The sequence below is a fragment of the Rhinoderma darwinii genome, chromosome 1 (genome assembly GCF_050947455.1).
Source record: "Rhinoderma darwinii isolate aRhiDar2 chromosome 1, aRhiDar2.hap1, whole genome shotgun sequence".
In the NCBI taxonomy this organism is placed as follows: domain Eukaryota; kingdom Metazoa; phylum Chordata; class Amphibia; order Anura; family Rhinodermatidae; genus Rhinoderma; species Rhinoderma darwinii.
The window spans coordinates 558,547,875-558,571,641 of NC_134687.1; the positions used below are offsets into that span (position 1 = coordinate 558,547,875).

The window sequence follows — 23,767 nt, forward strand, 5'->3', positions numbered from 1 at the left end:
CCAAGAGCAAAAAAAAACATCTCAGCATGTATGTTGATATTATTTGGGAATTAAATAGCAGTATTATGTAGGAACTATATAGCAGTATTATGTCTGTTTTTTAACCCCTTAAGGACGCAGGCTTGTTTTGGTCTTAAGGCTCAGAGCCCATTTTTCAAATCTGACAGATTTCACTTTATGTGGTAATAACGTCGGAATGATTAAACCTATCCAAGCGTTTCTGAGATTGTTTTCTCGTGACACATTGGGCTTCATGTTCGTGGTAAAATTTGGTCGATATATTCAGTGTTTATTGGTGAATAATTGCAAAATTTAGAGAAAATTTTGAAAAAATAGCATTTTTCAGAATTTAAATGCATCTGCTTGTAAAACAGACGGTTATACCACCCAAAATAGTTACTAGTTCACATTTCCCATAAGTCTACTTTAGATTGGCATCGTTTTTTGAGCATTCTTTTATTTTTCTTCGACGTTACAAGGCTTAGAACATAAACAGCAATTTCTCATATTTTTAAGGAAATTTCAAAAGCCTTTTTTTTAAGGTACCTCTTCAGTTCTGAAGTGGCTTTGAGGGGCCTATGTATTAGAAACCCCCATAAAACACCCCATTTTAAAAACTAGACCCCTCAAAGTATTCAAAACAGTATTTAGAAAGTTTTTTTTAACCCTTCAGGCATTTCACAAGAATTAAAGCAAAGTGGAGGTGACATTTTGCAAATTTCATTTTTCTTGCTGAATTTCAATTTTATTAAAAAAAAATTCTGTAACACAGAAGGTTTTACCAGAGAAATACTACTAAATATGTATTTTCCAGATTCTGCCGTTTTTAGAAATGTCCCACATTTGGCTCTAGTGGGCTCGTGGACTAAAACACAAGCCCCAGAAGCAAAGAAGCACCTAGTGCATTTTGAGGCCTCTTTTTTATTAGAATATATTTTAGGCAGCATGCCAGGTTTGAAGAGGTGTTGAGGTATCAAAGCAATGGAAACACACCAGAAGTGACCCCATTTTGGAAACTGCACCCCTCAAGGAATTTATTTATGGTTGTTGTTATCATTTTGACCACACAGTTTTTTCACAGCACCTATTTGAATTGGGCTGTGAAATTTAAAAAATGAAATTTTTTCCAATAAGATGTCATTTGTGATCAAAATTTCTTATTTTCACAGGGAACAAAATACCCCATTTTTTTGTCCAATTTGTCCTTAGTCCGGCAATACCCCATTTGTGGTGATAAACTGCCGTTTTGGGCCCATGGGAGGGCTCAGAAGGAAAAGAGCGCCATGTGTTTGTTGGAGTCCAGATTTTGCTGGATTGGTTTTCGGGTGCCATGTGGCATTTGCAGAGCCCCAGAGGTATCAAAGCAATGGAAACCCACCAGAAGTGACCCCATTTTGGAAACGATACCCCTCAAGGAATTCAAATATGGTTGTTGTTACAATTTTGACCGCACAGTTTTTTCACAGCACCTATGGAGCTGTGAAATGAAAAAAATGACATTTTTTCCAATAAGATATCATTTTTTTTATCAAAATTTCTTATTTTCACAAGAAATAAAATACCCCATTCTGTTGCGCAATTTGTCCAGAGTGCAGCAATGCCCCATTTGTGGTGATAAACTGCCGTTTGGGCCCATGGGAGGGCTCAGAACAAAAGGACCACCATTTGGCCTACTGGGGATTTTCTGGTGCGAAGTCATGTATGCAGAAGCCCCTGAGGTACCAGTACAGTTGAAACCCGCAAGAAGTGACCCCGTTTTAAAAACGACACCCTTGAGGAAGCACATCGCGAAACGCGCGTTGGGGTTTTTCTACTCACACTAGCTCGACTCTCTGCATTTATCGTTCAGTATGGGTAAGTTGTTATATCAGTGGGTGGACGTTCGGCTTATTTAGGCTGCAGTCTGTGAATCCCCTTTCTTTCATCTTATATCTGATGGTCTGTAACTCCTTCTAGACCTTTGCGTAACTGTAGGTCATACATCACCTGTTGTTTATGATACTGTATTTGTATAAATCTACCTATGACACTATTGTCTTACAGTGCTGTTGTATATGACTTGCGTCATGATTATACTGGTCCACTCACTTTAGTCTGTGTATTGTACACTGCCCTTCATTCTGCTATATAGAGATATTCCTGCTAGTTGTGTTTTAGTGTAACTATTCAGAGTCTTCATGTCCAGCTCTGTACCTTTTTATCTTTCATACATGTTTCTATATGTTTAATAAAACTATTTTCTTTTAATACTGGCTAGTATGCTCCTTTTTGTCTCTAGTGTATATCATTATATACGGGAGTTGCCCTCTCTCTTATTAGGGTAGTATGCTATACCTTAAGCATCCAGCCCCACACTTGCTATTTGAGCTGGTTTTTTTGTTTATAATTCATCTAGAGGTGTAGTGAGCATTTTGACCGGAGACATACACCCCATAAACTGTAATGTTGGTTCTCATGGGTATGGCAATACCCTCAATGTGGCTGTTATCAGCTGCCTGGGCACACAGCAGGGCTCAGAAGGGAAAGATGAGGGGGATAAGCTGTGATGAGTACATCAGGGTAAGTAAAATTGGGGTAAATTATAAACCACGGGATGTATGATAAATTTTAAAACACTCTTTCATACAGAGCTCTGGTTTTTCGGGACACGCGTCACATTGATATATTGTGTCCTCCCTTATCCCCCTCTTATAGCAGACTTTGCACCTCTTTTGACTTTTTCCCTTCTTGCCAGTTTGGGGAACTTCTCCTGGAAAGTGTTGCCCTGGTATGATGTGTGTGGCCCCGCTTCCAGAAGTTCTGGGTGCTCTCCCCCCCCCCTTCCTGGTCCCTAAAGATTAGGTTCTTGATAAACACCTCTAGAAATTCCAGGAAAGTTCCCCTCTGGCCTGTACATCGACGTAGCACGTACACATTGTACAATGCCATCTGTATGATGTGCACGGGCCAGCTTCTTATACCACAACACATGGCGCTGTAGGGCTTCAGGACTTGATCTGACAAGTCCACCCCTCCCATTTACCTATTGTAGTCCAGGATGCAGTCTGGTTTGGGGGTCTCTGTACTGGTACCTCCTACTGGTACATGGGTACTAGTGTGGCATCTCTCGTCTTGTACTTGACACACAATATGTTGCTGCTAGAATGTGCCCTGCTCTCACCCCTTCTTGTTTTCCCAAGCAGAGTCTTAGGGAGGCCTCTCAGATTTCTTCTAGCAGTGCCGCATGCCGCAGGACTTCTGGAAGCGAGGCAGTTGAAGAGTGGGATGCTGGTATAAAAATTATCCAGGTAGAGTTGGTAACCCTGGTCCAGCAGTGGGTGCACCAAATCCCACACAATTTTTGCATTAACTCCCAGTAAGGGGGTGGGCATTATGGGGGTTGACTACTGGTGTCCTTCCCTTTATCTATCCTAAATTTGTAGGTATACCCTGATGCACTCTCGCACAGCTTATACATCTTCACGCCATACCTTGCCTTCTTACCCGGCAGGTACTCGCGGAATTGAACCCTCCCTTTAAAATCTACCAAGGACTCATCAATAGAAATACACTTCTCGGGGGTGAATGCTTTGGAAAACCGGGCACTGAAACGGTCTAATAGGGGTCTCCGTTTATACAAACGGTCAAAACTGGGGTCATCTCGGTGTGGGCACGGCTCATTATCAGTATAATGTAAGAAGCGAAGTATTGCCTAATTTATTTATTTTTTTAGGTTCCAGTTTAGTTCTGAAGTTGCTTTGAGGGACCTATATATTAGAAACCCCTATGAAATACCCCATTTTAGAAACTAGACCCCTCAAAGTATTCACAACAGCATTTAGAACGTTTATGAAACCTTTAGGTGTTTCACAGGAATTTAGAGCAAAGTAGAGGTGAAATTGACATATTTTTTTGGGTCAGAAAATCCATTTTATACCATTTTTTTTTATAACCCAAAAGGTTTTATCAGAGAAACGCAACTCAATACTTATTGCCCAGATTCTGCAGTTTTGAGAAATATCCCACATGTGGCCCTAGTGCGGTAATGCACTGAAGCACCGGCCTCCGAAGCAAAGGAGCACCTAGTGGATTTTGAGCCCTCCTTTTTATTAGGCACCATGTCCGGTTTGAAGAGGTCTTGTGGTGCCAAAATAGTGGAAAACCCCCAAAAGTGACCCCATTTTGGAAACTAGACCCCTTGAGGAATTCATTGTAGTTTTCATGGGGTGCATGCGACTTTTTGATCAGTTTTTATTCTATTTTTAAGTGGCGTGGTGACTAAAAAACAGCAATTCTATTATTGTTTTTTTATGCTATTTTTTTTACAGCGTTCACCGTGCGCTATAAATGACATATTCACTTTATTCTGCGGGGTGATACGATTACGGCAATACCAGATGTTTATAGTTTTTTTATGTCTTATGGCGTTTGCACAATAAAATACTTTTTGTAAAAAATAATTAACTTTTTGTGTTGCCTTATTCTAAGAGCCATAACTTTTTTATTTTTCCATCAATAAAGCCGTGAGAGGACTTATTTTTTGCTTAACGAACTGTAGTTTCGATCAGTACCATTTTTAGGTACATGCGACTTTTTGATCTCTTTTTATTCCATTTTTTGGGTGGTGAAGTGACCAAACAATTGTGATTCTGGTACGGTTTTTTTCTTTTCTTTTCACTGCACGGGATAAATAATGAAATAATTTAGTAGTTCAGGCCGTTACGGACGTGGCGATACCAATTATGTATAGTTTATTTGTTTGTTTATATATTTTTATTAATATAAATGGCCCACCCTGTATATTCATTGTCATGACACTGCAGTAACGTTAATGTATGTGTATGTGGCTGCACATAGCGATATAGCTATATCGCTATGTGCTGTGTAAATGAATGGGGAGAAGTGTATGACGCTGATTGGTCACTGATTGGTCAGCGTCATACACTTCTCTCCACAACGCCCACTTGGTCATATAGTAAAACACGCCCAGTTGTCCATTGAGAAACTTATTAGCATAAAGCTAATATAGGCCATAACTCCGTCAAAAATTATTGTTTTTCTAAATAAAAAAACACTGCTGTAATCTACATTACAGCGCCGATCATATTATGTACAAGATAGGCCACTTATAATGTGGTGACAGAGCCTCTTTAAAGTCTGTCCACACTACTTTTTACCTAAAAAAAATGCTGTGACAAAATGCCAACTAACAGCACAAAAAACTGTGTGTGTGAATCCAATCTAACGGGAGTATTATTTTGATACTGCATATTATTTTGGCATGGTGGTGTTATTCAAGCTGCATATGACAGCAGGGCTGGGACAAGGTATTTTGGTGCCCTAGACAGACAAGGCAAATGGCGCTACAGACTGGCCACAGACTTCCTGCTTATAGAGCTGTATCATTGGCCTTGTGCTTATAAATAACAGGTAATATGCCACCCCATGTCCTGTCCATTTTACGTGAGCAGGCTTCTTCTTATCTACTATGTTTGAGCTGCACGTCTCCCAGTCATGTGGGAGCTGCTCAATGGGTAGTGAGACAGGGAGCTACACATGCAGCTGCAGCGCTGTTGGAGGGAATGGAGCACTCTGCTGTACTATGGGAAAGGCATACAGTAAAAGGAGAGTTCCGGGCAGACACTCAATGGGGGAGGGGAGGCAGCAGTGCAGTGATTCTAAAATAAAAGTATATTAGCTATATAGAGCCCTTATATAAGGAGCCCTGTCAAGGGTACACACCATCCATAATAAAGAGACAGAGTGCCAATCTGTGCTGAGGCCCCATTGGTAGTTACGGTACATTGGCTGCATCAATACTATGTATTGTCAGGCATCCCTTTAGTTCTAAAATACATTTTGCCTACCTGCTGTAGACCAGTTGTAAGGCAAGTTATTACTCAGTAAGTAGGTTGAGTACTAACATTGTAAGTAAATTTGTTGCACAACCAAGAAGCCCAACAATTGGACATAAAGGGATTGTCTTACTACATAGCTGTTTCCCCTCTATATCAATCATAGGCCCTGAAAAGGGGATGTGTTCATGTAACAAGCCCTTTAAATTAGGGCCGGGCGATTAATCAAATTAATTTGCCCTCATCGATTCGTTAGTGGTGCCGTGCTGGAGGAGGAAGCTCCGCTCCGCCGTCTCGTCACTTCCTGGTCCGCCCTGTTCTGTCTCTGCTTCCCCACGAAACTGCTGTTCTGTACCGAACAAAATGATACAGTACGGAACAGCAGTTCCGCGCAGAAGTAGGGACTCCTCGTATATAACGATGATGTGATGTGATCTGCAGGGGTGTGTGGCACTATCTACATGGGCACTGTTGCACTATATTGGGGGGGTGGCACTATATGGGCACTGTCGCTATATGTGAGCACTGTCACTTTATGGGCACTGTCCTACTGACTATATGTGCACTTTTTGCAATATGTCACTATATGTGGGCACTGTGGCAATATGTACAGGGACATTGTGGCACTATCTACATGGGCACTGCTGTTTTCAGTGGATTAATACAAAAACCATGAGAAAAATGGACAGACGGACTGAAAAAGCGACCTTTTCTCACAGTCCAATCACGGTCGTGTGAATCTGGCCTTAATGTCATTTATTAAAACCCCATGGTGGGGTCGGTACTGCACATTGTCCTGCTCCCACGTCAGACACTATAATATAATCTCTCTCCAGAGTGCCCTCTTGGCGCTAGTGGAAACAAAACAGGAAAAAAATAAGAACAATTGACATTCAAATCGAAAATAGCCCAAAGTGTTGAAAAAAATCTAGATTTTATTTTTTGGGCAAAATCACCAGGCCTTACCTTAAATAGTGTAAGAAAAACAACCTATTCATCATTTTGCTGCAAGGACCCCCAGTGATCCGCCATAATCGCTGTGAGAACCTGGTAACAAATGTTTCATTCTCCTACAGCACCAACACAACACTAATGAAGCATTTCACATTTCCTATTAAAATGAATGGGCTCATCGTGAACTGCATGGAGGTGCATGGTCCTCCAGAGTGAGAAATGCTCTTTGTAGATGTTCTCTGCAGTGGCGTAACAACCGCTGTAGCAGCCATGGCGGCTGCTACGGGGCCTGCGGCATGAGGAGGTGCATGGGGGCTGATATGGTGGCTGCTATAGGAGCATTTTACTATATGAGGGGCATTATACTGTGGGGGAATTATACTGTGGGGACAGCTATGGGGAGCATTACACTGTATGGGGGCATTATATTGTGGGGGCAGCTATGGATGGCATTATATTGTGGGGGCAGCTATGGGGGCATTATATTGTGGGGGCAGCTATGGGGGCATTATACTGTCGGGGCAGCTATGTGAGCATTATACTGTGGGGCATCTATGGGTGTCATTATACTGTGGGGCAGCTATGGGGGGCATTAAATTGTGGGGGCAGCTATTGTCAGGTCCGTATTTCACACCGAATAACCACCTCTGTAAATTGAAAGCTGAAGGCATGCCTGGAGAGATGTACACCACACAAATGTCTGAGGTACAGCTTCAATGTCAGCCAGGAGGAACTGAACTTTATTCAGAACAAAGAAACACACACAGAGAAGACACATGCCCCTCCCTATAGATGTGGGGCTTGCTTAAATTCTATTCGCTCCTCTGCTGTAAGTTTTCCTATACATTCTTCTGCATTCTTTGCATTCCAGGGGGCAGTGTCTTCCATAGGTGTGTCCGACATGAACAAAGAACTTGTTATATATATATCAGTATATTACACAAAGAACTGAAATGTATATACATATGTGTGAGGATAATATTTTTCAGACAATATACATAGTAATGATCCCTGACAGTCCCCCCTAAAAATATTATTACTCTATCCCTGAGTCTTGCCTAGCAACCTACCACTGACCACTCGAACGAGGCGGGTAGGGGTTTTGGATTTCTTCACCAGCTTGAGACGAGCTACTCCTGATGAGTAACCCCCCTTTGTACCTGGACTTCCAAGGTGTCTGAGTGGTCCTAACTTTCCCTATTCTCCTCTGGATACAAGATGGTTGTCTTGATATAATCTACAAACCGCTGCTGGTTGTAATATATATAATTAATCCAGTCTACATTTTTATTAACAGTAATAATTGTCGCACTGTCACTTACTGTCCTAATGGGACTTTACCCCTGCAGATATGACAGGTCATGGGCAGCACAGTGACCTTCACCTCACACCTTCACATAAAACTCCTCAGATTGTAATTTGCAGCACCGTGGCATATTTACACACATTATAATTATAAACCTCAGACATTATAAACAATAGGGCCTCAACTAATAATCATAATGCTATCACCCTCAGGTTTCGGGTCCCATCAGTTCATTGCCAGTCCTGTACACCATCGTCTTCTTCTTCTCCTGTCTTCTGCTCTTCACTGACTGTCACCCTCAGGGTAACCCACACAATTGTGGAGTCAGACTACGTTGGTGTCCAGTGGGGGAGTTATTATTACCCCCTCCTAGTCACTTACTTATCAAAACACTTGATCCTGCTGACGGATTCACTCAGGTCTTTGGTCTTTACTTTGATCTTTGCTGACGTCATCAGGACTTGGTTTGGTCCTTCTCATCTGTCCGACACCGTCTCCTTTAGTTTACGTCATCAGGCTGTACATAGCACCTCATGTTGTGAGCCTGGGGTGAGATCCCACGTAGGCGGATTAGTGGAGTTGTATTGTGACTATCAAACCCTCCGCATCTGTACTCTTCCTCTGGCAAGTTACTTGTCTGGGCGGCCGCTTAGAATTGTGACACTGCCGTCAGTTCATGATAAACGCGTTGTACTGGCTCAGGCTGTGCCTGCCGCATCTCAGTGATGGAGTTCATCGTGTTAAAAGTCTTTTAGTTCATATTTACTGGCACTTGCTGGGGACCCCCAACTCTTGTCAATTGTTAAAATAAATACTAATCTGGTGATAACATCATCCGCATACATTATAAACGTTGTTCTAAGTACATACAATAATGTCAGGCCCTTAAATGACATCAAACACCTTTATATAAGGAAAAACTTCTCTGTTACAATGGACAGGGCACCTAGAAGATGTGTGATTACTGGGTACATTTCATTTGCACTTGGTGATACCCTTTCAGCAGGATTTGTACCTTGATCTCAGCTGATCGCCTAGAACATCTCCACCTCACAGAAACATACACAGATTCCACATGTTTATCTGACAAGTGTCTCAAACCAATTTTTCTTACTCTAATCTGGTTCGTTCTACCTGGGAAGGCCTCTCAAGGTCTGTTCTCTTCGTGGGAGACGGGTATGATAAGGTTGGCACCGGTCTGCCAGGACTGTTCTGTAGGCAAATTAAACAGCTCTAACAGAATTTAGCAGCGACAGCTGTAAAACCTGGGACATACCAATTAGATCTTACCACGTCGATCCTTGCAGTCTTGGTGTAATGGCAGGAAGGAGGTGAAGGGGAAGTGAGCCCTAATCTACCCACCGCCCTGTCCCTGCCTACTTGCAACGACCCGCCCTAGGCGACGAGGTACAACTGGGCGGCGGTCCCTACGCTGGCTAAGTGCACGGGAAGACAAACAGGGAACACGCAAGGGAAGGGGCAGTAGCCACGGAACGCCACGAGGAAACGGGGCGGCGAACGAACAGTCAGGACCAGGACGAAGTGAGTACACCCGAGCGGGCACGGAGACAGAAGCAAGCCAGGGGCAAAGCAAAGCAGGTCGAGCAGAACTGCAGCAAGGCAGAAGCACGGCAGAAGCAGGCTGGAGCAAGCAGCAGTGGGGCCAGGAATCCAAAAGAATTACAAGCACTGAGGGAGAGCACAGGGCAGGTAATAAAGGGCAGGGGGCGGAGCTAACTCCGACAGACCAGGCCGCGATAGGCTCTCCCACTCCTGAGCCTGCCACCCTGGTTGGTGGGAGATGGTGTCAGTCGAACAGGTCTGGCCTCAGGTGTGGATTGATTAATCCCAGGAGTATAGCTAGATGAAGTACCTGGCAGATCCCTAACAGTACTCCCCCTTTTATGAGGGGCCACCGGACCCTTACTAAGGGGACCCGGTTTAGTGGGGAAGAGGAGGTGGAACCTCCTGATCAATACCCCAGCGTGAACATCACGGGCAGGTACCCAAGTCCTCTCCTCCGGCCCGTATCCTCTCCAATGGACCAGGTACTGGAGGGAGCCCTGGACCATCCTACTGTCCATAATCTTGGCCACCTCGAATTCCACCCCTTCAGGGGTGAGAACGGGAACAGGAGGTATCCTCGAGGGGGACCAGGACGGGGAGCAGCGTTTAAGGAGGGAGGCATGGAAGACGTCATGTATGCGAAAGGATGGGGGGAGCTCCAGACGGAAGGATACAGGGTTGAGGACTTCAATGATCTTATAAGGTCCAATAAATCGGGGAGCAAACTTCCTGGACGGGACCTTAACCCCTTCCCGCTCCTTGACGTACTATTACGTCATGGCAGCTGTATCGTTCGCGCTCCATGCCGTAATAGTACGTCTCGGGAGTAACGGCCGTTTCGGCCGTCCTCCCGACACATACAGGAGCTGTGACGCTGCTGTCTTGTTCAGCAGCTGTCACAGCTCCTACAGCGGGGACCGATCGCTGTGTCCCCGCTGATTAACCCCTTAAAAGCCGCGTTCTATAGAGATCGCGGCTTTTTAGGGGTTAAGCTGCCATCGCCGGCCTGCTACGCGATAGCGGCCGGCGATGGTGACTATGGCAACCGGACACCAAACAATGGCGTCCGGCTATGCCATAGACGGAAGCCTAGTGGGTCCTGACAACGTCAGGACCCACTATGCTTGCTGTCAGTGAGTAGCTGACAGTTCTAATACACTGCACTACGCATGTAGTGCAGTGTATTAGAATAGCGATCAGGGCCTCCTGCCCTCAAGTCCCCTAGTGGGACAAAGTAATAAAGTAAAAAAAAAGTTAAAAAAAGATGTGTAAAAATAAGAAAATAAAAGTTTTAAAAGTAATAAAAGTAAAAGTCCCACTTTTTCCCTTATCAGTCATTTATAATTAATTTAAATATATAAACAAACAAATAAACTATACATAATTGGTATCGCCGCGTCCGTAACGGCCTGAACTACAAAATTATTTTGTTATTTATCCCGCGCGGTGAACGCCGTAAAAAAAAATATTAATAAACCGTACCACAATCACAATTGTTTGGTCACTTCACCTCCCAAAAAATGGAATAAAAAGAGATCAAAAAGTCGCATGTACCTAAAAATGGTACTGATGGAAAATACAGTTCGTTACGCAAAAAATAAGTCCTCGCACGGCTTTATTGATTGAAAAATAAAAACGTTCTGGCTCTTAGAATAAGGCAACACAAAAAGTGAATGATTGTTTACAAAACGTATTTTATTGTGCAAACGCCATAAGACATAAAAAAAACCTATAAACATCTGGTATCGCCGTAATCGTATCGCCCCGCAGAATAAAGTTAATATGTCATTTATAGCGCACGGTGAACGCTGTAAAAAAAAAAGTATACAAAAACAATAGTAGAATTGCTGTTTATTAGTCACCACGCCACCTAAAAATGGAATAAAAACTGATCAAAAAGCCGCATGCACCCCAAGAAAACTACAATGGATTCCTCAAGGGGTCTAGTTTCCAAATTGGGGTCACTTTTGGGGGGTTTCCACTGTTTTGGCACCACAAGACCTCTTCAAACCGGACATGGTGCCTAATAAAAAAGAGGCCTCAAAATCCACTAGGCGCTCCTTTGCTTCGGAGGCCGGTGCTTCAGTCCATTACCGCCCGAGGGCCACATGTGGGATATTTCTCTAAACTGCAGAATCTGGGCAATAAGTATTAATTTGTGTTTCTCTGATAAATCCTTTTGTGTTATAAAAAAAATGGTATAAAAAGAGTAAATTTCACCTCTACTTTGCTCTAAATTTCTGTGAAACACCTAAAGGGTTCATAAACTTTCTAAATGCTGTTGTGAATACTTTGAGGGGTCTAGTTTCTAAAATGGGGTGTTTGATAGGGGTTTCTAATATATGGGCCCCTCAAAGCAACTTCAGAAATGAACTGGAACCTAAAAAAATAAATAAATGAGGCAATACTTCGCTTCTTACATTATACTGATAATGAGCCGTGCCCACTCCGAGATGACCCCAGTTTTGACCGTTTGTATAAACGGAGACCCCTATTAGACCGTTCCAGTGCCCGGTTTTCCCAAGCATACACCCCCGAGAAGTGTTTTTCTATTGATGAGTCCCTGGTACATTTTAAAGGGAGGGTTCAATTCCGCCAGTACCTGCCAGGTAAGAGGGCAAGGTATGGCGTGAAGATGTATAAGCTGTGCGAGAGTGCATCAGGGTATACCTACAGGTTTAGGATATATGAAGGAAAGGCCACCCCCAAACCAGACTGCATCCTGGACTACAATAGGTACATGGGAGGGATGGACTTGTCAAATCAAGTCCTGAAGCCCTACAGCGCCATGCGGTGTGGTATAAGAAGCTGGCCGGGCACATCATACAGATGGCTTTGTACAATGCGTATGTGCTACGTCGATGTGCAGGCCAGAGGGGAACTTTCCTGGAATTTCAAGATCTAATCTTTAGGGACCAGGAAGGGGGGGCACCCAGTACTTCTGGAAGCGAGGCCACACGCATCGTACCAGGGCAACACTTTCCAGGAGAAGGTCCCCAAACCGGTGGAAAGGGAAAGAGTCAAAAGAGGTGCAGAGTCTGCTATAAGAGGGGGATAAGGAAGAACACAATATACCAATGCGACACGTGTCCCGAAAAACCAGGGCTCTGTATAAAAGATTGTTTTAAAATGTATCATACATCCCTTGATTTTTAATTTACCCTGATGCACTCCGCACAGCTTACCCCCCTCATCTTTCCCTTCTGAGCCCTGCCGTATGCCCAGGCAGCTGATAACAGCCACATGTAGGGTATTGTCGTACCCAGGAGAACCCACATTACAATTTAAGGGGTGTATATCTCCGGTGGCGCATGCTGGGCACACTATATTGGACACTGAAATGGCATATACATATATAAAATTGCAAATCTCACACTGCACCATCTGCTGCGCATTATCTTTTACACAGTACCTGTGGGGTCAAAATGCTCACTACACCTCTAGATGAATGTCTTAAGGGGTGTAGTTTTTAAAATGGGGTCACTTCTCGGGGGTTTCAACTGTACTGGTACCTCAGGGGCTTCTGCACACATGACTTAGCACCAGAAAAGCTCCAGTAGGCCAAATGGTGGTCCTTTCCTTCTGAGCCCTCCCATGGGCCCAAAGGGCAGTTTATCACCACAAGTGGGGTATTGCCGCACTAAGGACAAATTGGGCAACAAAATGGGGTATGTTGTTCCTTGTGAAAATAAGAAATTTTGATCAAAAATGACATCTTATTGGAAAAAATATCATTTTTTTCATTTCACAGCCCAATTCAAATAGGTGCTGTGAAAAAACTGTGCGGTCAAAATGATAACAAAAACCATAAATGAATTCCTTGAGGGGTGTAGTTTCCAAAATGGGGTCACTTCTGGTGGGTTTCCATTGCTTTGATACCTCTGGGGCTCTGCAAATGCAACATGGCACCCGAAAACCAATCCAGCAAAATCTGGACTCCAACAAACACATAGCGCTCCTTTCCGTCTGAGCCCTCCCATGGGCCCAAACGGCAGTTTATCACCACAAATGGGGTATTGCCGCACTAAGGACAAATTGGGCAACAAAATGGGGTATGTTGTTCCTTGTGAAAATAAGAAATTTTGATCAAAAATGACATCTTATTGGAAAAAATATAATTTTTTTCATTTCACAGCCCAATTCAAATAGGTGCTGTGAAAAACCTGTGCGGTCAAAATGATAACAAAAACCATAAATGAATTCCTTGAGGGGTGTAGTTTCCAAAATGGGGTCACTTCTGGTGGGTTTCCATTGCTTTGATACCTCTGGGGCTCTGCAAATGTGACATGGCACCCGAAAACCAATCCAGCAAAATCTGGACTCCAACAAACACATAGCGCTCCTTTCCTTCTGAGCCCTCCCATGGGCCCAAACGGCAGTTTATCACCACAAATGGGGTATTGCCGCACTAAGGACAAATTGGGCAACAAAATGGGGTATGTTGTTCCCTGTGAAAATAAGAAAATTTGATCAAAAATGACATTTTATTGGAAAAAATATCATTTTTTTCATTTCACAGCCCAATTCAAATAGGTGCTGTGAAAAAACTGTGCGGTCAAAATGATAACAAAAACCATAAATGAATTCCTTGAGGGGTGTAATTTCCAAAATGGGGTCACTTCTGGTGGGTTTCCATTGTTTTGATACCTCAACGCCTCTTCAAACCTGGCATGCTGCCTAAAATATATTCTAATAAAAAAGAGGCCTCAAAATGCACGAGGTGCTTCTTTGCTTCTAGGGCTTGTGTTTTAGTCCACGAGCGCACTAGAGACACATGTGGGACATTTCTAAAAACTGCAGAATCTGGACAATACATATTTAGTAGTGTTTCTCTGGTAAAACCTTCTCTGTTACTAAAAAAAAATTGAATAAAATTGAAATTCAGCAGAAAAAATGAAATTTGCAAATTTCATTTCCACTTTGCTTTAATTCCTGTGAAATGCCTGAAGGGTTAAAAAACTTTCTATATGCTGTTTTGAATACTTTGAGGGGTCTAGTTTTTAAAATGGGGTGTTTTATGGGGGTTTCTAATACATAGGCCCCTCAAATCCACTTCAGAACTGAACTGGCACCTTCAAAAAAAGGCTTTTGAAATTTTCTTAAGAATATGAGAAATTGCTGTTTATGTTCTAAACCTTGTAACGTCCAAGAAAAATAAAATAATGTTCAAAAAACGATGCCAATCTAAAGTAGACATATGGGAAATGTGAACTAGTAACTATTTTGGGTGGTATAACCGTCTGTTTTTCAAGCAGATGCATTTAAATTCTGAAAAATGCTATTTTTTGTAAATTTTCTCTAAATTTTGCAATTTTTCACAAATAAAGACTGAATATATCGACCAAATTTTACCACGAACATGAAGCCCAAAGTGTCACGAGAAAACAATCTCAGAATCGCTTGGATAGGTTTAAGCATTCCGACGTTATTACCACATAAAGTGAAATATGTCAGATTTGAAAAATGGGCTCTGAGCCTTAAGGCCCAAACTAGGCTGCGTCCTTAAGGGGTTAAGGCGCAAGTTCCTGGACGACAACCAGACCAAATCCCCGACGACAAACCGGGGGTTAGCAGAACGTCTACTATCCGCCTGAATCTTTTGTGCGCTCTGGGACGCCTCTAGGTTCTTCTGAACCTGGGCCCAGACAGTGCACAGTTCCCGATGAACCTCCTCTACCTCAGGATTATTGGAACAACCAGGGGAGACGGAGGAGAACCTTGGGTTAAACCCGAAATTACAGAAAAACGGGGAGACCCCTGACGAGTTACTGACCCGGTTATTCAGGGAAAATTCAGCAAGGGGAAGGAATGAGACCCAATCGAATTGACAGTCAGAGATGAAACACCTTAAATATTGTTCCAGGGATTGGTTGGTCCTTTCCGTTTGGCCATTAGTTTCGGGATGGAAGGCGGAGGAGAAGGACAGATCAATCTCCAACTTTTTACAAAAAGCTCTCCAAAATAAGGAAACAAATTGTACCCCTCTGTCAGAAACGATATTGACTGGGGCCCCATGGAGACGCAGGATGTGTTTCACAAACAAAGAAGCTAACGTCTTGGCGTTAGGTAGCTTCTTAAGGGGCACAAAGTGGCACATCTTGCTGAAGCGGTCGACTACCACCCACACCACCGACTTGCCCTGAGATGGAGGCAAATCGGTGATAAAATCCATGGAGATATGGGTCCAAGGTCTCTGGGGGATGGGCAAGGAACGTAGTAGGCCCGCAGGTCGGGACCTAGGGGGTTTGGACCTAGCGCAAACCTCACAAGCGGCGACGTAAGCCCTAACATCTTTAGGCAACCCAGGCCACCAATAGTTTCTGGTAATGAGGTGTTTGGTGCCCAAGATGCCAGGATGACCAGATAGAGCGGAGTCATGGTTTTCCCTGAGTACCCTCAGCCGGTATTGCAGGGGAACAAACAGTTTGTCCCCAGGGACGTTCCCGGGAGCTGCACCCTGATCAGCCGCGATATCAGAAGCTAAATCAGAATCCGTGGCAGAGACGATTATACCAGGGGGTAAAATACAAACAGGATCCTTCTCGGAAGGAGGATTGGCCATGAAACTACGTGACAGAGCGTCAGCCTTAATATTCTTGGACCCAGCCCTATAGGTAACCAAGAAATTAAATCTGGTAAAGAATAGTGCCCACCGAGCTTGTCTAGGATTAAGCCTCCGGGCCGATTCTAGGAAAACCAGATTCTTGTGATCCGTAAGGACCGTTACCTGGTGTCTGGCCCCCTCCAGGAAGTGCCGCCACTCCTCAAAAGCCCATTTAATGGCTAGAAGTTCGCGGTTGCCAATATCATAGTTACTCTCCGTGGGCGAAAACTTCCTAGAAAAGTAAGCACAGGGGCGGAGATGGGTGAGGGAGCTGGTACCCTGGGACAAGACGGCCCCCACTCCCACCTCGGAAGCGTCAACCTCCACAATAAATGGCTCCTCTTGGTTGGGCTGAATCAGCACGGGGGCCGAGATAAAGCACTTCTTGAGAGTCTCAAAGGCCTGGACGGCCTCAGGGGGCCAATGGAGGACATCGGCACCCTTGCGGGTAAGGTCCGTAAGAGGCTTAGCGACGACCGAGAAGTTGGCAATAAATCTCCTGTAATAGTTGGCGAACCCTAAAAAACACTGTAACGCCTTAAGGGAGGCAGGTTGGACCCATTCCGCCACAGCTTGAACCTTGGCAGGGTCCATGCGGAATTCATGAGGAGTGAGGATTTGCCCTAAAAATGGTATCTCCTGTACCCCAAAGACACATTTTTCAGTCTTAGCAAACAGATTATTCTCCCGAAGGACCTGGAGCACCTTCCTGACATGCTCCACGTGGGAGGACCAGTCCTTGGAAAACACCAGTATGTCATCAAGGTACACAACAAGAAAATTACCCAGGTACTCTCTCAGGATTTCATTAATAAAATTCTGGAAGACAGCAGGGGCATTACACAACCCAAAGGGCATGACCAGGTATTCGAAATGACCCTCGGGTGTGTTGAACGCAGTTTTCCACTCATCCCCCTCTTTGATGCGGATAAGGTTATATGCCCCCCGTAGATCGAACTTAGAAAACCATTGGGCTCCCTGAACCTGATTAAAAAGATCCGGAATCAAAGGAAGTGGGTACTGGTTCCTTACGGTGACTTTATTCAGGTTACGATAATCAATGCACGGCCTAAGACCACCATCCTTCTTCCCCACGAAGAAGAAGCCAGCACCTACAGGAGAAGTCGAGGGGCGAATGAAACCCTTGGCCAGGCATTCTTGGATATACACCCTCATCGCTTCACGTTCAGGACATGAAAGATTAAATATCCTACCCTTAGGAAGCTTGGCACCAGGCACCAAATCGATAGCGCAATCGTAATCTCTATGGGGGGGCAACACCTCGGAGGCCTCCTTAGAAAACACATCGGCGAAGTCCTGAACAAACTCAGGAAGCGTGTTTACCTCCTCCCGGGGAGAAATAGAGTTAACAGAAAGACATGACATAAGACATTCATTACCCCATTTGGTGAGATCCCCAGTATTCCAATCAAATGTGGGATTATGCAACTGCAACCAGGGAAGGCCTAAAACCAGATCAGACGATAATCCCTGCATCACCAGTACAGAGCACTGCTCCAAATGCATGGAGCCAACCAGGAGTTCAAAAACAGGAGTATGCTGAGTAAAATAACCATTAGCAAGGGGGGTTGAGTCGATTCCTACTACAGGGATAGGATAAGGTAAATCAATACAAGGCATCTTTAGAGACATAGCAAATTCCACAGACATGATATTAGCAGATGAGCCAGAATCCACGAAAGCACTGCCCGTGGCAGACCGGCCAGCAAACGAGACCTGAAAGGGAAGCAAAATTTTATTGCGTTTCACATTAACGGGAAATACCTGTGCGCCCAAGTGACCTCCCCGATGATCACTTAGGCGCGGAAGTTTTCCGGCTTCTTATTCTTGCGCCTGGGACAGGTGTTCAGTAGATGCTTGTCGTCCCCACAGTAGAAGCAGAGACCATTCATTCTGCGAAACTCCCTACGTTGTCGAGGGGACATGGAGGCCCCGAGTTGCATAGGTACCTCCGAGTCCTCCGTGGAGGGGCGAGGAGACGGGACCTCGGGGGGGATCGCAGAAAAGTCAGAGGGGAGCACACTGAAGCGTTCTAGCTGACGTTCCCTGAGACGTCGGTCAAGTCGTACTGCTAGGGCCATAACCTGGTCAAGGGAGTCAGGCGAGGGGTAGCTAACCAGCAGATCCTTCAGGGCGTCAGATAATCCTAACCTAAACTGGCACCTTAGGGCCGGATCGTTCCACTGAGAAGCTACGCACCACTTCCTAAAATCAGAACAGTATTCCTCAACCGGTCTCCTACCCTGACGTAAGGTCACCAGCTGACTCTCGGCTAAAGCAGTCCTGTCAGTCTCGTCGTAAATAAGTCCGAGGGCAGAGAAAAAACGATCAACAGAGGAAAGTTCAGGGGCGTCAGGAGCCAAGGAGAAGGCCCACTCTTGGGGCCCTTCCTGGAGTCGGGATATGATGATACCCACCCGCTGGTTCTCGGAACCTGAGGAGTGGGGCTTTAGGCGGAAATACAGCCTGCAACTCTCCCGGAAGGAGAGAAACGTCTTACGGTCCCCTGAAAACCGGTCAGGTAGCTTGAGGTCAGGTTCTAGAGGTCAGGTGAGGGGTACTACTAAAGCAGCGTCACCCTGATTGACCCTTTGGGCCAGGGCCTGGACCTGTAGGGAGAGGCCCTGCATCTGCTGGGTCAGGGTCTCAAGGGGGTCCATGATAGCGTCAGCGTAGGAGAAATGGTAGACTAGGTAAAGGCTTGTAATTATGTAATGGCAGGAAGGAGGTGAAGGGGAAGTGAGCCCTAATCTACCCACCGCCCTGTCCCTGCCTACTTGCAACGACCCGCCCTAGGCGACGAGGTACAACTGGGCGGCGGTCCCTACGCTGGCTAAGTGCACGGGAAGACAAACAGGGAACACGCAAGGGAAGGGGCAGTAGCCACGGAACGCCACGAGGAAACGGGGCGGCGAACGAACAGTCAGGACCAGGACGAAGTGAGTACACCCGAGCGGGCACGGAGACAGAAGCAAGCCAGGGGCAAAGCAAAGCAGGTCGAGCAGAACTGCAGCAAGGCAGAAGCACGGCAGAAGCAGGCTGGAGCAAGCAGCAGTGGGGCCAGGAATCCAAAAGAATTACAAGCACTGAGGGAGAGCACAGGGCAGGTAATAAAGGGCAGGGGGCGGAGCTAACTCCGACAGACCAGGCCGCGATAGGCTCTCCCACTCCTGAGCCTGCCACCCTGGTTGGTGGGAGATGGTGTCAGTCGAACAGGTCTGGCCTCAGGTGTGGATTGATTAATCCCAGGAGTATAGCTAGATGAAGTACCTGGCAGATCCCTAACACTTGGGGCATATGTGAGGTCATACACCATCAATGCAAAAGCCATCAAGAGTGCCTTGGGTCTTACCGGTTCATCTTCCCTTATCCGCCCACATTCTGTTAGAATCTGGTTCTCACGCCTTCCGCTCCCAGTTGGACTCTTCCTGTGGAGAACAAGCTTTTTCATTGTATAAACATTAATTGATCTTAATCAAATAATTAATTTGAAGAAAAACATTAACAAATAGCATCTTTACATCAAACGTTCACACTTGTCAGTAACTAAAACTTACAAACTGATTCTTCTTCTTTATATACATATCTATACATACACATATACACTGCACAGAATTCTCTGCTCTAAAATTTCCCTTTCACAACAAAAAGAAACAAATAAAAATGTTTTCGAATGGGAATATTCCGCTTCTGTACCTTTTATCTGACGCATGACTCTAATAGTCCAATGCTAAGGCTGGTCTAGAACTTTACATAAAACTTAACTTCAGAATTTAATATTCCCACAACACTTCTTAAATACAATTATTAAACAAACTAACTTTGGGACAACGTCTAGAGAACTGCTAACATCTTATCATTGTACAAACATCAGGTCAATACTTGGGATAACACTGTTCCCCTGTCACTTACACACAACGTCTGCAGAGGGGAAAATACAGGCCGGGCTTCAGGCCCCCCTGAGAACAGGTCTACACACACGAGCACCGCGTCATACACTTCTACTACCTCGGGTAGTTGTATGTTCTGCAGTGGCTGGGATGGGTAATCTGGCCGGGCTGCACTTTTCACAGGTACCTTTGCAGTTTTACCTATGTCATGCCGTGCGCACATCACGCCGGCTGCTACAAACCTAGTGGTGGCATTATTGTATCCAGGGACAAGCCAATTTACTGACACCTGGCTGCATATACCCTTGTTGTCAGTTCTGTTTTCTCTTGCTCTCTCAATTGGCTTACCCAATGATCCAACAAAGTTCCTACTACCAATGGGCCCATAATTGTGGGCGATGCCAAAAGTGTACCTAGAGCCAGTGTAGATGTCGGTCGTCTTACCTTCTGCCAGGTTACAGCCTCAGCGAGCACCTCCAGCTCCGCTCCTTGAGATGAACAAGAAGGTAAGAGTGGTTTCTGGATGATTTACCTGGTGCCTCGTATCCCGTCTTGTACATATTGTATAATAAAATATCTCTTTATTACAAATTTACATTAAAAACCCATGTCACATATAGATAGAACATCTCAAAGGGGTGGCGTCTTTATCCTCTAAAATAAAACCAAATGTTATACACTTCTCCACACTCATCTGATAATCCAGAATACTTTGAGAATCTCACTTTTATCAGGTTCTGCAAATACTTGATTGATACAAAAACAAATAAAAATAAAACATTCCTAAAAACGTTACATCAAATTAACAATGTCCAGACAATTTTTGTTTTGCCTTCTCCCTCATCTAAATCCATAAAGACTCGTGTGAGTGATGTCACCTCGCCTCCTGTGTAACTTTGCTGGAGGGGGATGGTCTCTTACACATAAACCAAAATTGTACCTGATCAGTTCCTTCACCCTTCCCCCCTTTGTGGACTCTGCGAGAGTAATGTAGCAGAGTTCAAAACTACATCTCAACATAACACTAATTTAACCCCCTGTAATGTACAACAGCCTGAAACAAAAATGACTTTTTCCTGACGAAAATACATTTGATCTTTACAATGACATAACTCATGTGTGAAATCAAAAACAAAACAATTGTAGTTAGTTATTCAATAAAACAGAAAATATTATCTCTGATAACATTAATTACTGCAAACTAATAAACTGTATATAAGAATAGGGAACGGTAGGGTCACATACATTTTCAAAATCCCGTGTCTCACAATATCTGTAGTTTAATACATCTGAATTATCAAAACACATGAAATCTGATCACATCATAACACATAAATATCGTAACTTTTATAAACAACAGCGCATGCGCAAAAGAGAAGAAATTTATTTAGGTTTGTAGACATTACTGATATATATATATATATATATATATATATATATATATATATATATATATATAAAAGCAGTGCATATTGAAATCCTTTGTCTCATCAGCCCTGCAGACTGCACCCAGTCAGCCCCCCTCCTCCACCCAAACACAGCACACTACAGGGGAGAGGGAGGGGGGTCACACACTCACAGCTTCTCACAGCTTCTAGTCTCACAATCTTAACACTTTCAATGCCGGCAAAACAACATACGTATCTGCAATCATTCATCACACTATTGTATAAGAAGTATCTACGTTCAAAACATCAAACATATAATTTGTAACAGTCCAATCTCTATATTATGATGACGTGTTGCTTCATCAGTGAACAGCGTCTAGCATGGAACCTAAAAAATAGAAAACACTACAAATGACAAAATTAACAAGGCGATTATTTCATACTGATTTGGTTGGGCCGGGCGTGGCCACATCAGGTGTGGGTGGTGGGGGGGCAGCCTCTCCCATTGGAAACACAGTGCGCAGCTGTGAGGGGGGGTTTCCCACCAACAATGAGGACACACTCAACATGAGGTACGGAAGCCATTACCGGGCGTCGGCTGGTCCTGTTTTCTAATACATACAATACCTTTCTTATTCCTAACTTCCTTTTCTGCAAATCCCTCTAAAGCACTTTCCATCAACTTACTACCTTCCAACTTCCCTGTGCTCTCCAGAATACCTTTTGCCCAATCTGCGGCTTGGAGCCGCCCTCCTCTATGGATCCCACACACTTCCATCAATTTCTTCATTTTACGCACGATCCTGGAGATTTGAATATGGACCGTAAACCATCCATTCTAACATTCTATATTATACACGTAATTTATATAACAATTTTCGATCTGCAACTCTTGGTCTGGCAGGAAATATTATAATTTCACAGTCTCCAACGCTAAGTCTCGCCGAAATAGTATCATCTCTAGTCTGCAATGTATTTATTATTACATCTCGCTAGGATTATTATCATCTCTAGTCTGCAATGTATTTATTATTACATCTCGCTAGGATTATTTAGACTCTCTCTGGCCTCGCTGTAAATATTAATATTTGCAGTCTGCAGCTCTCCGGTCTCTTATATAATCTTTTATTTAGACTCTAATTACCCAGAGGATGGTTAGTCGGGCGCGACTAAGGTCTCACAGGTTTTCAACCTCACAGCGGAAAATATCACCTCTGTCGCCTGAGATAATCCAGGAAATCAACAAAAGGGTTCTACAGATCGCTACAAGACTGCCCACTAACACAGATAAGACGAAGATTTATAAAATCAATTCGCTTACCGTGTTATTGCGGAGGTGATCAAATTCCTTCAGTGGGCAACTTTGAGTCTTCTGTTTCACCCTGTGATTGTCGGTTGTCCGGATTTTGATATTTCCTCGAGTGAGGTCCCATCTGGGGTGCCAAATGTCAGGTCCGTATTTCACACCGAATAACCACCTCTGTAAATTGAAAGCTGAAGGCATGCCTGGAGAGAAGTACACCACACAAATGTCTGAGGTACAGCTTCAATGTCAGCCAGGAGGAACTGAACTTTATTCAGAACAAAGAAACACACACAGAGAAGACACATGCCCCTCCCTATAGATGTGGGACTTGCTTAAATTCTATTCGCTCCTCTGCTGTAAGTTTTCCTATACATTCTTCTGCACACTCCTCTTTGCATTCCAGGGGGCGGTGTGTCCGACATGAACAAAGAACTTGTTATATATATCAGTATATTACACAAAGAACTGAAATGTATATACATATGTGTGAGGATAATATTTTTCAGACAATATACATAGTAATGATCCCTGACACTATGAGGGTGGCATTATACTGTGTGGGGCATTATACTGTGTGGGGCAGCTATGGGGAGCATTATACCGCATGGGGCATTATGCTGTGTGGGCTGATATGGGGCAATATACTGTGGGGGCAGCTATGGGAGGCATTATACTGTGTGGGGCAGCTATGGGAGGCATTACACTGTGTGGGGGCAGCTATGGAAAGCATGATACTGTGGGGGCAGGTATGAGGCATTATGCTGTATGGGGGAATTTGTTGGGGCATTGTACTGCATGGGGGCATCTGTGTGGGCATTATACTATATGGGGCAACTGTGTGGGCATTATAATGTATGGTGGCATCTGTGTGGCATACAGTATGGGGCATCTGTGTGGG

General features: G+C 44.3%; 1 protein-coding gene across 1 annotated transcript in view; it reads left to right on the plus strand.

Moving 5' to 3' along the window:
* SV2C (synaptic vesicle glycoprotein 2C) overlaps positions 1 to 23,767 on the plus strand; it is a 263,022-nt gene that overhangs the window by 128,861 nt on the left and 110,394 nt on the right.